This window comes from Rousettus aegyptiacus, unplaced genomic scaffold (genome assembly GCF_014176215.1).
Source record: "Rousettus aegyptiacus isolate mRouAeg1 unplaced genomic scaffold, mRouAeg1.p scaffold_m13_p_3, whole genome shotgun sequence".
Lineage (NCBI taxonomy): Eukaryota > Metazoa > Chordata > Mammalia > Chiroptera > Pteropodidae > Rousettus > Rousettus aegyptiacus.
In genome coordinates, this window is record NW_023416306.1 from 137147775 (window position 1) to 137165758 (window position 17984).

Here is a 17984-nt window from a genome sequence, read left to right on the forward strand (position 1 = left end):
TGATGTTTATCAGACCTTCATAGTCTTTAACAATATTGACATAACTTCAGAATTTAAAGGAAAAAATGCTCTCTTTGATAGTGAAAATCAGATTTCCCACCCAGATTTCTCCATTTTCTTCTAAAAATACTAGCTGGAGAGACTTTGAGGTCATTGCCTTAACAAAATGTATTCTTGTGGCATCATATGTGACTAATTGATTGAACCATTTGAGGACATACCCTGTGAACAACAGATGTCAGTCAGGTAGATCAGAGATTAGATCAGAGAACGGTAAAGCCTATTCTTAACAGATCGGTTGTAGATACTCTAAAGGCTTTTCCAGCAGCAACAGCAATAGCAATGAAAGGTCAATTTAATGCTGGTTTAGTTTGTTCTTGAAGAAGCTGACTTGGCTCTTGAAACTAGCTAAAGCCACTTGAGTCTGCTTATAGGTTTGAAAGGTCACCATATTGCTGAGACAGGTGATAATGTGTTTCCTCTCTCCAACCAAGATCCGTAGTTTCTTAAAGTCAGTGACTGGGATTTTTATTCCTGCCCCCTTTTTAAATTTAACTTCATTATGAAAAGTTTCAAACATATATCAAAATAGAGAAAATAGTATAATGAACTTCCATATACATATTCACTCAGTTTCAACATTTATCAGCTCATAGCCGGTATTGTCTCACTTACATCCTCCCTACACTTCTCTTCTTTCCCCACTGGGTTATATGACAGCAGCTTGAATTTGGCTGTTGGATTTTTAATTGTTTACTTGCATAATTATTGAGTGGTTATAGCAAAATGCTAATAAAATAAAACCTACTTATAACCTGACAGTTTACTAGAGCTAATCATTCGTTCTCTTATTCTTTCAAGAAATATTTAGTATTTACTAGTGTCACAACCTTCTTAGAATAAGACAGACATTTTTCCTCACCTCTCATTCATGAGATCCTCAAATTGGACTTCTGACATTTCCAAATGAAGTTATCTCTTGAAGATCCACTGATAAAATGGAAAGGTGACACTCATCGTATAACTTTAATTGTTAAATGTAAACATTTAGAATATGCCACAATTTTTCGAACCAGTTCTGTCATTTTTTTCACTTCTTAATATACTGGGAACTTAAAAACACGAAACACTTTTCCTAACTCTCACTGATATACCTTCTTAATTTATTATAATGTCTGTCCAGTTATCTGCCTCTCTCTCAAGAATATAAGCTCTGAGAGAGCAAGAATAGTGTCTCTTGCTAACCATTTTGCCTCCAGCATCTGGTGAGTTGTCTGGAACTTGTTATATATTTAATACAAGTGTTGAATGAATGAACAAACAAGTGAATGCCAGATGCTGGGCATTATAAAGATGGAAAACAGACAGGCCTTGGCCCAGAGTTGCTCAGTCTCACGGGGGTGAGAACCTTGCAAAAAGGAGGTGTCTGCAGTGAGTGAGAGAGGAGAGGACTAACTCTGTGGGGAGTTTATTGAGAGGCTTGATGGACAAAGGGACATTTGAGCTATGACATGAAGTGCTATCTGTCAGAAAAGTTAGAGAAAAGGCATTCTGGGAATAAGGAATCACATGTGAAAGTTCACAAAGGCCCCAAAGAGCACAGTGGAACCTTCAGAAATTTACAGTGGCCACAGTATGGTCGAGAAGTAGCAGATAGAAAAGATGTGGCTTGAAAAGCAGGCCAATGAAGCTTGGGTAGGATCCTAAGTGCCAGGCTCAAGACTTGAATCTAGTTTGGGTGGGAAGACAGAGAATGACATATAATTCTTTTTAAAGATAATTCCTTAGGCTGCAGAGCGAAGTATAAAGACATGGAGAAAGACTAATGGAAGGGAGACCAGTAGAAGTCTTGGGTTTGGAAATGATAGTCCTAATATGGGAGAGTTGATAAAATTGCTGATTAAAGATGAGATGTGAAGGAGTGGAAGACATCTAGAATAATTCCCAGACTTCTCTTTTGGGCAATTGGGTAGCTGGTGATAACTGGATTACAAATACAGGAAGAGTGGATTCGAATCTGTGGAGTGGCCACATTCAGGTGGGTATGTCCAGTAGATGGGTACAGGGCAGTGGTTCTCAGTCCTGTTTGCACATTAGAATCTCTAGGAGAGCATTTAAAAATATGTGGACCCCACCCAGACCAGTTGCATCAGAATCCCTGGGAGAGGGGTCTGAACAGCTGCAGTTTTTGAAAGCTCCCCAGGTAATTGAATGTGTAGCGAGGGTTGAGAATGTCTTGTCTAGAGCTTATTAAAAGAAAGGTCTGCATGGTGTCTTCTTTTAAGATTATGTATAGCTTTTGCTACTCCATAATGAGGTTCTTCTGGAGTTCAGTACTTAATATCTTACAGGTGAGAGCTGAGCTATCCTTACAGTCTACCAAATAAATATAACTAATAATGAAGACTTTTATAAGTATTTGATGTTCTTTGTCTGATATTTGTGTTGATTTCTTTCATGCTAATGAATGTTCTTAAATGGTTTAAATCAGTCCAAGCGAATGTCTCAGTAAGGGCTGCAGGCATGTTGAATGAGACAATTCTTCATTGTGCTTTTTGTTATTCTGTCCTTGGGTAACAGAAGGCCAGTGGCATCTTCCAGTCACTGTGCTATCCAGAGTGCCCTAAGGAGACATTGACAACTACTGTGTCCTAGTATACTACATTAAAGAGGTTATTTAACATTTTCTAATCTCACCTAAAAACATTTTTGCTTCATTCAAAATTATTGATTTCAGTTATGCTCAGTGGTTCCTTATGTAAGTGGTCTCTATGCTAACAAACTAAAGAAAGAAGCAAAGTAGACGTGTAAAAGAAAGTACTGTTTTGCTCCGTCGGAGAGATTTTGAGTATATCTGTTCTAGTATTAAATGAATATTTTTAAGTCTATGCAGAGAAGTAAATTAAATACTAGGTAAGAAATGGTCAAATATTGGGGTTCAGAGTAAAATACTACTTAAGGCATCATGCAAATTGAACAACAGCAATGACGAAGGATATATCTGTTTCCTATTGTTGCTGTAACAAATTCTCACAAACATAGTAGTATAAAACAGGTTTATTATCTTATAGTTCCGCAGGTTAGATTCTGTAGGGATCTCACTTATTTAAAAGCAAAGTATCCACAGAGCTGCATTCCTTCCTGGAGGCTCTAGGGGAGAATTCATTTTTTTTTTATTAATTAATTTTTTTATAATGACATCGGTTAATGAAATAAGTTACTGTACACTTTAACAGTAAGGCATATATATGTTTACACTGTGTTCACCTCCCATAGTTATTTCTTTGACTTTTATGGCTTCTAGAGTCTCCTTTTTTCTACCTTCAGAGACAACAATATTGTATCTCTTTCGTTATACTATAATTGCATTTAATTCTAAACTCATCCAGGAAAGCTTCTTTGATTTTAAGGACTCATGTGATAAGATTTGGCACACCTGGATTATCTAGAATAATCTTCCCATCTCAAATTGTTTAATTTAATCATATCTTCAAAGTCCCTTTATCCATGTAAGATTACAGATTGACAGGTTCCAGTGTTAGGATATGAACCTATTTGGGGCCATTATTCCACCTACTCCAAGTAAAAAGAAATTGTTTTCATCTCTTTAAAAGGTAGAAATGCCTCAGATATCAGAACTATGATTATAACATTTTGTTTGAGCTGAGAGGGTTTAAGTTTCCTAAGTCAATGAAGTAAGAAGTTCTTGCTGTGACTCTGTGAAACCTGCTTTATAGATAGATACAGACACTGAAGGCTTTCGGTTTTCTTGGAGTATTTGGAATCAGATCAAGTGGACAGGTTGAAGTCGAATGGCTCCTTCCTTGGCCAGACTTTCTGGTACTATGGGTGTTGTCTCTGGAGAGTGTGCTGTTTTTGACATTTCTCCAACTAGCAAGTTTGCCTACAGTGTGCATGTTCCAAGGTTTTTGAATAGCACCAAAGAAATGTGAGATTTTTCTTTTATGCTGTTATGTCTGTCTGTCACATTTTACTTTATTTATTAGGTTCTAAAATGTAGTAATTGAAGGAAAAATAACAGTATTTCAGAATCTCACTGTAGTGATATATATATAATAGCTAATTTCTAGGTATGGTTTAATTTCCTCCATACATTAGGGAAGTAATCCCCACAAGGTAAGAAAGCATTTCTTGCCTGGTAAATGAGAGGTGGTTTTGCAAACCAGCTCTGGAAAGGAATGTAGCTGGATATTTTTGATGCAATTTCTCTTTCTAGCCTCTTCTGGACACTTCAACAATGCAGATCTGAAGGCCAAACCTAGAGCTAACAGCAGAGTACCAAACCATATTGGATTGTTCAAGACTGAGGTGTTTCCTGGCACACAGGAACTTCAGTGCTGAAATCAAGAGAGTCCTGGCATAAATTGGGGCAGCTGGTTACCCCAGATGTCTAACAGTGGCTCTAGTGAAAAGTGGCTATCATGTTGATGAATTAAAATAGAAATTCTGATCGAATTAAATAATGACAAAAACAACCTTCAGGGTTTGGTTTGAAAATAGGGGTGAATCTAACCCTTGGAAAATTTACATCCACATATACATGTTTGTCCAAACCAACTTAAAAAACAAACAAACAACCTAAGATTCAGTACTAAGAACCAGTAACATTTATGAGGTATTGCATTTAATAGCCTGCCCTTTCAGTTCTTCGTTGTTACCAGCATATTCCCGAAGATCACAGCTTTAATAACTTTATTACTGAGGTGACCAGAGCACCTTGTTTAATTTTTTTCAGCATATTTCAGTATAAAAATAATAAAATCCAAGTTTGCCAAAGCAGCACAGAGCTCTCTTAGTTTGAACCCTGCCTTTCGTATAACAAACTTAAACTTTCCCCCCTAAGGACAACATAGACTGTTCATTCAGAAATAGATAAGCGTTAGGAAGAGACTATCGTTAATGCCCAAGGGGAAAGGGTTGAAAAGGATAATGTCTTGGAGTCTTAGCCAGCTCTCAGAACTTGGTGCTTCTTGGCCTCCCAGTGGTGGAGTGTGAGCTGGTTATCTTGATGTAAGTAGATGCATCTGGGTAAAGACTTGTTCAGCCCTTCCTCCCTGATTCCATAATTCCCTGCCCTATGTCATCCATAGCAGTGCCTGACCGAGAAAACAAGAATGTTGAAATTTCTAGGCCCCCATTCCTTAGATTTCTGTGACCTGCATTTGGAGATTTTTGTTCTCTAAGACATGGGAGCTAAGCAAAGAGGACTGTAAGTATACTTGAAAGAGCAATAAATTAGCTTTCCTCATAAAAGACATTAGATTTTTAGGAGCTGGCAGACCTTTATGTATGTGCATGTGTATGTATTTATGTATGTCTTTAAATATATTTGTTTCCTTTCCTCCAAACTGTCCTTATTGATAGGCACAAAGAATCCTCTTTCAATTTTTTTTTTTTTTGGCCAAAAAATAAATAAATAAAGATTGAGCATTATCAGTCATGGAGGTAGGATCTGGGTTTCTGACAAGCATAGGTCTTTGTGAATTATTTTGATATTCTCTTCAATGCCTTTTTGGATTCTTCTCTTCTAGGACTCCCAGTCTTGGTTTCATTTTAAGGCCAGCCTCATTTCAGTTTCAAACCTCTGCTGTGGTTGGTTTTTTTTGTTTTGTTTTGTTTTGTTTTGGTGTGTGTGTGTATATGTGTGTGTATGCATGTGTGTGAATAAAATAAGTTCCAGCAGAAATGAAAGCAGGTCAAATCATTATATTGCCATTGAAACCCAGATCCTTTTATTCTTTTCCAAAAAGAAATTAGAAAATAAATACAAATGAGAAACCCAAATACCTACTCCGGGTACAGGGTTTCTTCAGGAGTAATAGGAATGTCTTGGAACTAGGCAGGGGTGGTGTTGCACGACACCGAATGAACTAAATGCCCTTGAATTACGCACTCTAAAATGGTTAATGGTTCAATTATGTTATGTGGATTTTCCCTCAATTAAAAAAACGTCAATTGAACTTCAAGAGATTAAAAAAAACACTGCTTCTCCTTATCTTAAAATTCTGGGAAAAAATCTGTATCCATTTTAATTTCTAGACCAAACTTGCTCTATCCTGTCCCATTACTGAAATAAGATATTTAGTTTTATAAGTGGCTGCAAGGCAGACTAATGAGGAAAATCTCAAGAAGGTGAAAGAGAAATATCTCTGAGAGTTAAGAGAGTAGTTGTTTACTATTAAGATGTATAGTTTTTATTACTAGATTATAGACTGATCTGTACTTGGCAAAGCTGATCATAATAAAAATTTGTCTTTTACGTTTAAAAATGTAAAAACTGGATTTTTTTTTCTCTTCTCATTGAGTAGAAATTATATCAAAGAGGCTGGAAAGTTTTTTTAATATCCTATAGTATCAGATTAAAATTGAATGTGATAAAATAGAAAGAGTCCAGAAGTGGTAACGTTAATGAAATGTGAGCATAGGAACAAATACCACATATATTTCATTAAAATATCTCCTGAGAGACCGCCAAGTGCTGTCACCTGATCAAAGTCTGATGGGGACTCATTTAAGGGATGACTACATAGGATTTCACACAGAATCCTCGGTTTAATGATGAAACTTTAAGGCTTTTAATTTTTTCTACATTCAGCAACAACCACTTTGACCTTTCTACAGAGACGTAACTAGGCAACCAGTATAGCACTTAGCTGGTACATAGCATCCAAACTTCATAGCTATTGCATCACTTAAAAAAATACCATTTAAATCTGTCTTTTGGCTTTGGCATATGTTGCCATGTAACCTTTAATTTCTTAGAAATATCGTGCAAACCCCCAGCTATAAAATAGAATGGTTTCTAAAAGCCTAGCATCCTCTCTTATTGATAAGGAAGTGTGCCTACGAGAGCAGCAGCAATAGAGTTGAAAAATAGCTGCATGCACTGTGCTTTATAATTGGGAATTAGCAAGGTAGGTTCATTTTTAGTGTGTGAAGGTATAAGAGTTTAAAACTGTATCCTCAGCAGGTGGTGATGAGTGTTCCTCACAGTAGGATTAATGGAAAACATACATTCAGAGAGAGATGAAAGCTGGCTTTACTTTAGTGAAGTTGATTCTCGTTTGCTGGATAGATGGTAACTATAAATACCTAGTATGATCAACAAATAAGAATGTATTGAAAGCTTTCGATGTCAGATGCTGTACTGAGTATATACTATATTCCTTTTCTGTGATAACCATGCTTTTAATATTTTTAAATTTGTTTTTCATTATGAAAGGAATATATGTATAAGATTTTTAAAACTCAAGTAGTTGACACAAGAATAAATGAAAACCAGAAGTTTCTTTCCAAACACTGACTTCTAGCCACACTCCTTGGAGGTAATCACTGTTAATAGTTTTTTTGTATGTTTTCCAGAAAATTTCCATCTCCTAGTTAATCTGTATTGAAAAGGTGACCATGATAAATGTTATTAAACCATCTGTTCATAGGCTTCTCTTCTGGATTATATCTTTTAAGTTTAAGACACTACTTGATACATCTTTTTGAAATGTGCCTTTTAAAACTGAAAGAGTAAAAATGTCAGAACTAAAAAGTGATGCTAACATAGAGCTGGTGGTAGAGAGGACGGTAACTGAAGAATGTCAATGTGTAATTTTAGCCTCTTTAAAATTCACACACAGAACTTACAAATTTTAAGGTAGTTCTTTATAATTTTCAAAGTCATTCATAGTACATTATTTCTCTTTATCCTGTTGATGACCCTGTGACGCAGGAATTGTTTATTTTACAAAGGAGGAAGTTGTGGTTCCCAGGGGTTAAGTAATGTGCCCACAAACACAGCTGAAGAGTGACAGGATCACAACTAGAACATGAGCCTTTTCCAAGTTTTAGTTTTGAGCCAGACCACATTGGTAACTGTGGGGAAGAGTGGGACAGAGGAACACCTCAGTGGCTCCTGCAGTGACAGGCTGCGAAGTAAAGGGGAAGGATGCTAGGCATGCAGTCTGGAGATGGTTGTAAAGTTGTTCTGATTCTGTCCCTCGGGCAAATTATTTAATGCAGTACATATAAATTAAAGTGACTGGCTCTCTCCTCACAATTTCCTCACTGGCTATATTTGTACCTGTTTTGTTTGTTTGGGTAATCCTGGCCATAGGGGTGGAGACTTGACCCAAGTTGGGGAAGCCATAGTATTTCAACCCTAGACCACAGAAACTAGCTTAAAGGGTGAATATGCTACTCAGCAGGGACCAATAGGTTCTTTCTCTGGAATTTTCCAACCCAAGTCAAGGGAGGAGGTGTCCCATCCTTTCTAGTCTCTAGGCAGTAAAGATCACTTAAGGCCATGTTTCAGTATGCTGAGAGAATGAAGTTTAGTGCACAGAGGGGAAGCAAAAGAGAGAGAGACAGAGACAGATAAATAAAGGGAAAGAAGAGAGCTCAGTAACAATTGGAGTTCGTTAATCCAGTTGTTATGAGCTAATACATTTCCTTTTTTTTTTTTTTTGCCTAAGCTCATTCAGGTTGCTACTGAAAGAGTCCTGACCGATATCTCCAAGCCTTAGTTACCTCATCTATAAAGTGGGGGTTTTAATATTTTCTCTGGCTATATCTGAACTACAGTAGTCCCCCATCACAGGGGATATGTTCCAAGAACCCAGTGGATGCCTGAAACCTCAAATAGTGCCAAACCCTAAGTATACTATACTATGTTTTTTCCTATACGTACATGCATATGATAGTTTAATTTATAAATTAGGCAAAGTAAGAGACAATGAAACTAGTAATAAAGTAGAACAATTATAACAATATACTATAATAAAAGTTACGTGAATGTGGTCTGTCTCAAAATATTGTACTGTAGTCACCCTTTTTCTTGTGATGAGGTGAGTTGATACTATGCTTACATGATGAGATGAAGTGAGGTAAATGTCCTAGGCCTGGTGCAGTAGTGTTAGGCTATCATAAGGGTTACTTGAACACAAGCATAGCAATACTGCAACAGTCTGATCTGATAACCAGGACAGCTATTAAGCGACTAAGGTAGTGTATACAGTGTGGACATGCTGGACAAAGGGATGATTCATGTCCTGGGTGGGACGGAGCTAGATGGCATGAGATTTCATCATGTTACTCAGAACAGTATGCAATTTAAAACTTATGAGTTGTTTATTTCTGGAATTTTCCATTTAATATTTTCAGACCAGTTGATTGTGGGTAACTGAAACTACAGAAATCAAAACCATGGATAAAGGGGGACTACTGTACTGTAAAGATCAGTTGAGATAATGAAAGCGTTTTGTAAATTGTAAAATGCTATAGAAATACAAGATGATATTATTCATTGATATGTTGCATGGAGTTAGAAAAAGTCAAAAGAATGAAATTACCACTAATTTGGAAAATAAGAAGTAAGAGCTTTGTAAGAGCCATCTGGTGTTACACAGAATTGAATGGAAGCTGCCAGAGTTCCCAGGTTTTCTTTTGCTACGTCAAATCCCCTTAAGTTCTTACAGATATTCATGATGACTAAAAGGATGGCTCTTACCTTGCTGACTCAGTTTAATTCAGTGAATTTGTCTTTTCTATTTGTGGCCCTACTCTATAGCAAACGCACACACATACACACACACAAACCAAACAAAAATAAACAGCACCATGTTTTCAATATTTTAGGCTTTTCACTTAAAAGAGCTTTATAGATTCTTGCTAAATGACATTTTGGCTTCATTAGAGAAAATTCAAAGAAAATCAACCTTAAATAACTATTGTAATTATACATCATTAGAAAATGATATAGTTGGAGTGATTTGGGGGATGGGAGATTGGGGGGATGAGAGATTAGCTGATGGGATCAAGATCCATCTTTTTTTTTTTAAGGATTTATATCTTTGATAGAAGCTCTATGTAATCAAAAACTACCAGAGATTATAACTTATATATGACACAGAAACTATCACTTTACTTTTATAGTTTTTTTTTACTACATATGAAATACTTCTCAATGATGGAAAACAGATGGTACCTTTGAAATCTGTTCTCTTTCTTAGAGTTGCTATTTAGGCAGTTTTTGTTGTAGCAAACATCTCTTTCTTCATATTTGATCATTAGAACCCCTGAAATGGTTTCAAGTCTCAATCTAAGTAGAATAGCATATGCAGAAAGGTTGCAGGCACCATGGGAATATGATCTGCAAGCATGAAGAAGCATGATACAGCAATCTAAAAATGTTTTAAACATCTCTCACATTTTAACATCTGAGCAATGTATCCACCGCCTTGACTGTTCTTATAAATGTGTGACTCTGCTTTTGCCTTATACGTCGCCAGTGCAGTAAGTTTGAATCTGCCACTCCACATCTCACCTGACTATCGTTTATTTTTGTCTGGGCCCGATATCAGCCCCATGAAGGTCAGTGTTTTCATATCAGTCGAGGACTTGGAATAAGTTTATTTTTCCTCGGAAAATTTCAGTTGTTTTGGGAACAACTGACATCCTCAAATTGATCAATTTGGGGGAGGACTTACTAAAGGAGAGTATTTATAAGGACATATAGGGAAATTGTGTCTCCAGGGCTCCCTTATCACCTGTTGGCTTGCAAGGATGAGGACTGGGAAGGGGGGAACTGAATGGAGCTGAGGTGTCCAGGAAGGGGTACAGCTAAACTATAATGTCCCTGTAGGCAGGGATTCCAGGACACAAACTTGCTGAAATGATTCTCCTCGCTCCCTCTGACCTGCTTGTGCTCCCCCCTTGACTAAACCCAACTGTAAGAAAAACAACAAGGAAGTCTGCTGCTGAGTCCATACAGTTTAGTCTTCTCGGGCATAGAGCTGGGTGAAGCAGGATGGAGGTTAACAAATCGGAACATACAATATCCGGTACAGTTAACCTTCATTACGAAAATCTTGCATGAAGGAAATGGCACCCTCTCCTCCCTGAATCTAGCTATCTTACAAATAAATTATTTTAACCAACTTTTACTTTTTCATTAATTTTATTTAATCCAGGTCATAGTCCATGTTCACATGGGCCCTAATACAATGGTAGCATTTGGATGCAGTTCAGTTGTTTGTGTGGTGAAAGATGATCTGGAGAAGGGAAATCACCCTCATGCTGATCCTATTTAGAGATGGGATGACAACCTCAATTTAAAGTTCAAGTTTGGTGGAAAGAGCAGCGTAAAGTAGGTAGATACCTTCGCAACTCTGATGAATCCCCATTCTTAAGTCTCCCGTAATCAAAGGTGTGATTTGTTTCAGAGGAATGCAGTGCAAGGCTGGAGAGTTGAGTAGCCAGGTTTTTTTTTTTGTTGTTTTGTTCAGCTTGCTTTTAATCTCAGATGAATTATTTTCAGTCCTTTGACCCAAGGACCTGGGTTACCTGCTTTGATCTAATCCAGATTAACCACTCTGATCCATCAAAGATGAATAAATCAACTGAATTGGACAAATCCCCATAATTAGAGAGATATTTGTGGCAGTATATGATGATAGGCAAAAGAAAACAAATTCGGAATACTACACTACAGCATAAACCTCTTTTCTGGACCAGAAAATTCCCAGACTTGGAAATTGCTGGGATCCTTAGATTCCAGACAAAAGAGTTGGGTCTATAATAGGAGCAGTGACAGGCAGTGTGGTGAAGAGAACGTTGATTTGGGGTTTCAGAATAAGAGATTTCAGCCTAATACTGCAGCCGCCTTGGCAAATTACTTCTCAATCTCAAGTTCCTTTTATGTAGAATGAGAATAATTTGATTTGTTACAAAATTAATTGAAACCTTATATGCAAAGTGAAGGTAGTATTTTCCACATCGTAGTTATTCAAATACTTTTGGGGAGTATGCTCACTTTTTAAAAAACACTGTTCTTAATAGCTTTATTGATGTATAATCGACATACAATATAATTGACATACAATAAATGATACATATTTAAAGTAGATGAATTTTGACTGCATAAAACCATGAAACCATTGCCATAATCAAGATAATGAACATATTCATCCTAAGTTTCCTCATGCCCAATACATATCTCCTTTCCAACCCCATCTTCAATTGAACACTGATCTGCTTTCTGTCATTCTAGCAGAGTTTGCACTTTCTAGAATTTTATATCGATGCAATAAATATTATGTATTAATTTTTGTTTGGCTTCTTTTGCACAACACAATTACATGGAGATACACCCATGTTGTATGTATCAATAGTTTATTCTTTTTGTTACTGAGTAGTATTCTTTTTGGATTGGTATACCACAATTTTTCTGCTCACCTAGTGGAGAATATTATTCAATTATGTTTCCCCCACTCCCGTGGAATGAATGAATTTACTTTTTTACTTAAAAAATTTTTTTATTGAAGAAATGATTTAAAATTTTTCTTTTTTTCTTCCTCTTCTATCTGTCTCCTCCCACTCCACTTACACTCAATTGTGTTTTAATTCTGTTCCCCTCTTTTTTCCTCATTAATAGTGTAAGAAAAATTTTCACATATTCCATGTTACCACAGCTGACATTTTCATTAATATCCTCCAGGAGTAGCACAGTCTATAAGAATTGGGTATAAATGCAGCTATAACAACAATTGTGTTTATTAATCCTTGGCTTAGGTTAAGCTCTGAGCAGAAGTTCAGTTCCTTCTGCTTCCTAGACTTTCTTTTGTTCCTTACCATAAATAAGCAACCTGGAGGAAACAACTCAAAATGTCTATCCACTGATGAATGGATGAAATTATGGTATATTTCTAAAATAGAATATTACTTGCCATAAGAAGGAATGAAATACTGATTCATGCTTTCAACGTAGATGAATCGTGACAACATTATGCTAAGTAAAAGAAACTAGACACAACGGACCATATGTTATATGTTTACGTTTCTTGAAACGTGCAGAATAGGCAAATCCATAGAGACAGAAAGTACATTAGTGGTTGCAGAGGCCGGAGGGGGAGGGGGAAATGGGGAGTGACTGCTGATGGGTGTGGGTTTTCTTTTTGGGGGTGATGAAAATATTCTGGAATTTGAGAGTAGTGATAGATGCACAACTCTGAATATTCTAAAAATCACTAAATAGTATACTTTAAAAGAGTGTATTTTATAGTGTGTATATTATGTTTCAATAAGACATTTTTTAAAAAGCAGTATGTGAAACTTTGCTTGAGTAAAAACATTCAGGAGCATCAATTAATTTCCCTTTTTTGTTTGCTAAAGGAAAAACTTAAAGCAGTTTACCTCAGTGGTCCCCTGCACCGGCATTTCCAGGTCCTGACACTAAGTGAAACTTGCTAGTGTTAGGAAGCAAAAATGTCACATGTGCAAGTAAGTCATATTTTGGAAGGTAGTTCAGTATCATGTTGTTTTGGTTTATGAGATGATAAAGAGCCTGTAGTTACCTTAATTTTTTTTCCTTTTTTTAAAAAAAAAATAACATGCATTCACATTGTCTAACCACTACTTCTAGCCTTAGTTAGTTATACTAGATACAGGATATCCTGTCAGTAAAGCATCTTAGCTAAATCAGATTATTTACCAAACTGCTAGCGGCAGTAGATAGAGTAAGTGATGTGTAAGTCCTAACACTGAGAATAATCCTTGGAAAGGAAAAGAAGCCAATAGCTCAAAATTAGTAGTGATTCAGTTGGAGGTACAACTTTGGTTTCAAGCAGCTGTGGAGGATGGGAATAAGGACAGACTTCCTCCCTTTCTAATTGTCTTCCTTCACCTGTTGAAACACTGCCTTATTTTAGCTGCTCGACTGCTGTGAATCAGGACCAACATTGTCATAACTGGAAATAGAGCTCCACCTGGCCTACTCCCAAGAAATCAGTGTTTCCTGGGGACTCGGGATTTGTCCTTGAGAGAAGACTTTTTTTTCGTGCTCTTAAAAATCTTACGAGCCAAAGTTTGAGATTTGGTGTCATTTTAGTTTAATCATAAATTGACAAAAAGTATTGAAATAGAGTGAAAGCAATACCCATGTAACTCTATTCAGACATGTTACCTTTGCTTTTTGCTATAACTTAGCATATAAAAGCTTCTACAAGGTGACTTGAAGATTTTTATGTCAGTGTATGTTTATCTTGGGTTTTCTGTTATATTCTCTCCAGTTCCTGGTACACTACAGAACATTGCATAAGATAACTTTTTCTTCTGGTCCTAGGAGAACATGGCTCCCAGGGATGTTCTTTTGAATATCACTCTAGAAATATATCCGTTCATTTTTTTATTAATTCTCTACAATGCAAAATATGCCTGGAAGACGGTTAAGTGGCTTCTTTATTAATAGCATGGGCTTTGTAGGCACGAGCAGACATAGACCTAGATTTTTTCTATGTGTGTATGTGCCTGCATGTGTGAAACATAATTTGCATCAAACACATACATGCATGTACAAATATGCATACACACTTAAAGACTATTAATAAAACAATCGCAGATACATTCTCCATCTTTATTCCCTCCTAGCTTTATCAATTAGTATCACTTTTAAATACTCCTATTTGCCTCCCCCGACCCCTTCCTCCTTTATTCCCTTTCCTAGAAAGCTATAATCTGGATTTTTAGTTTATCATTCTCTTGCTTTTCCTTATATTATTTAGTGTGGTCTCTTTTTAAAATGGAATCATGCTTCTTCTCTGATTTGGAATTTTACCCAACAGTATGTTTTGAGATTCATCCAGGTGGATGCATGTGGTTACAGGTCCCTCATTTTTACTGCTATCTAGTATTAATCAATACATCACTGGTGTTCTTCCGCTTATATACCACATCTTATCCATTCTATCCATTTGGGGCAGTTGAGTTGCTTCCAGCCTTTCGCTCTCATGAAAATGCTGCTCTGGTAGTGCTGCACTTGTCTCTTATTCCTCATCCGGGAGTTTTTCTAGGACATACACTCTGGAGTTCAGTTGGTAGGCCATCAAATATGCAATGTTCAACTTTATTTGGTAATGCTAAATTGTTTTAAAGTAGTTACACCAACTTACTCTTCATTAGTGGTGTAAAAGGGCTCCTATTGCTCCACTTGTCAGTAATATTCTCCGAATTTTCTTTTTAGCTAGTTGTGTTGCATATATGTTCTAGAATTACTTTTTTAAATGACAAAAAAAAAATCGTTAGGTTTTTACTTTGAACTATTTTAGTATATGAGACCAGGAAATAAATTAGTTTTTGTTTCCTACATTTGACAAAGTTAAATAGACCATTGCTGTAGATTCTGCCCCTAGATAAGTGTTTTCAAGCCATCTTGAAACTAAAAGTCTCATTTTTTTCTATTTTTTTCATTTTTAATTTATTAAGTATTTTTAATTTGCAAATCTTAAGTAAAACAACACAAAGATGCATAAAGAAGTTCATTTACCCCTTTTTTCCTTATCTCTTACTTCCCCCAGGTAACCAGTATAATGCCCTAGGATGTATCATTCCAGATTTTTTTCATGCTCACAATACGTAATAAATGTGTGTTACATTGAAACTTAGGAGATTGCCATTTACTAGCTCCAAAGCAGTTGAATATCAGCAGTTTTGAATAGTTCAATCACATATATCAGCAATTTCATTTAGTTCAATAACACATACATGTATATTGTGTCTGAGGATTTTTTCAAATATAAGCATTGCCATACAACTATGTTTTACATGAAAAATGCCACAGACGTTTATTCAGCTCATAGGTGTGGATGTATCTTATATTGATGATTGCATAGTGTTTATTCCCCTGTGGAGAGAAATTATGGTCTCCTTGACTGTGGTCGTGTTTCCCCTAACTAACCTGTCCTTATACACCAGTGCCTCACTCTGGTTAAATCCCAAAAAGATGGGGGGTGTTGAGTCAAAGGTATATATATTTTAAATTTCAAAATACGCTGCCAGTTTCTTTCCAAAAAAATTGTACTGGTTCAGGCTTTCATTAGCAAGTATAAGAGTACTTGCTTTCTATATTCCAGTCTTGCTGATATTATAACTTTGCTGGGTGAAGAATTTATATCCCCTTGAATTTTGATGAGGCGGAACATATTTTCATGTGTCTTTATTGTTCTTTTGCGTTTCTTCTGCAAATTATCATTTCTTTTCCTGTGCTCATTTTTCTAGTAATGTTATTTGACTCTTTTCTCAATTTGTGGGAAGTTCTTAGTTTATTAGTTATAGTAATACTTTTTCTGATCTACATAATGCAGTTATTTATTTCCCAGTCTAGCAGTTGTCTTTGATTTTGTTTATACTATCCTTTGCTATACAAAAATATTATATTTAGTCACATGTATGTATCTTTTTTCTTTATGGTTTCTTATCTTGCATAGAAGGGTTTCCTCTATCCAAGATAATATAAACATCCTCTTAACTCTTCCTCTAATCTTTCTGTTGATTCGGTTTTATTTATATATATATATAATCTATTTGGAATATATTTGTATATGGTGTGAATGAAGTATGAATACAACCTTATGTTCTTTGAAATATATAGATAGTTTAATGACACTATTTACTTTAAATACCTTTTATCTACTAAATCAAAAGGCTGCCTTAGTCATATGTTGTTTCTTATATACTTGTATCAACTTTTGTACTTTTTATTATACTTCTTGGATCTGTTTTCTATTCCTGTGTCAATATGATACCATCTTGATTATAATAGTTTTGTTTTAGGTTTTAATATATAGAAAAGCAACTGAGTTCCATATCACTCTTCTTTTTCAAGATTTTTTGGTATTATTTGGCATTTTTTCCCATATAAACTTGAAATTCATTTTGTTACAGTCTAAAAAGGGGGAAACAACTATTGGAGATTTTGATTAAAACTGTGTTAAAATCATATGTTAATTTGGAAAGGATGACCTTTTTTTATATTTAGCTTTTCTCCATCCACGAAACATGTCTTTCTATTCGAATCTTGTTTTATATTTTTAAAAAACATTTTATAAAGGCTTTCAGATAAATATTGTAGCTTTCTTTTTAAATGAATTTCTCAGTCTATAAGAGTTTTTGTGTCTTTTGGAATTGGAAATTTTGTTAAATGGCTGGTTATAAGGTATAAAAATTTTTTTTCTCAGTGCTAAATTTTGTTCCAGATTAAAATAAAGGGGAGTCCCTAGTTCCGGTCCTCATAGACAGATGTGTTAGCTGTACTTAAAGAATGTTAAAGAAGAGATCTGTGCTACTTGACCTCATCCCAACTTTGCTATTGTGGGACGTTATTAGAGATAAAGGCAACACTCTGAGCTTTGTGTGATCAGGCATTTCTTCTTTTAGTTCTGGATTAGCGGAAACTTTTTTTAACATGGGGTCTTAACAGAAGAAACTATTATATTTGAATTTAAATATTCTTTGAAGCATAATTTTATCTGTTGAACTGAGGCTTATTTGAAGATAAAACTTTTAAGATATAAAGTAGATCAGAACTATCACTTATGGGAAGAATTTAACAGCTAAAAAAAATACAGTTCTCCTGTATTTACTTTTAAAGATTATCATTTATAAGTAGAAACATTTTTATCCCTCTTCATATTAAACCTATTAAAATGCCAATTAAAATGTCTCAAACAAAAATATTGAATAACATAACCTCAGTATCCAAAAAAACAAGTCAAAGTAGAATTTTCAAAATAATCCAACTAATTTTTAAATGTTGCAATTCCAAAGAACAGTATAAAAAAACCAATAAACTTTAAAATTGTCTGATACTGAACAATGAAAAAGTCTCAGAATTTTAAAAATGACTTAAATACACTCAAAGTGACAAGAAAGAAGACATAAAGCTATGAAACAAAGACCATGTAGTAAAAATTGTGATATCACAATTAAAGACATTTCTAGAAGTAGTAAAGAGTTTACAATGAGAACTGCTAAATAGTTTATTAAGGACATATGCTTATTAACTACAGAATCAAGTCCAAAATTAAATGGCTCAAGTTAAAAGTATATAAATAATAGTGGGCCAAAATGACTCATTTTTAGAATTAAGCACAGTGATTTGACTTCAAAATAATAGGGTAAGTACTTGAGCTGATAAAAGAAAT

At 35.3% G+C, this 17984-nt stretch overlaps 1 protein-coding gene across 4 annotated transcripts in view; it reads left to right on the forward strand.

The window, feature by feature from the left end:
* GNG2 (G protein subunit gamma 2) overlaps positions 1 to 17984 on the forward strand; it is a 102741-nt gene that overhangs the window by 16347 nt on the left and 68410 nt on the right. The window lies entirely within an intron of this gene.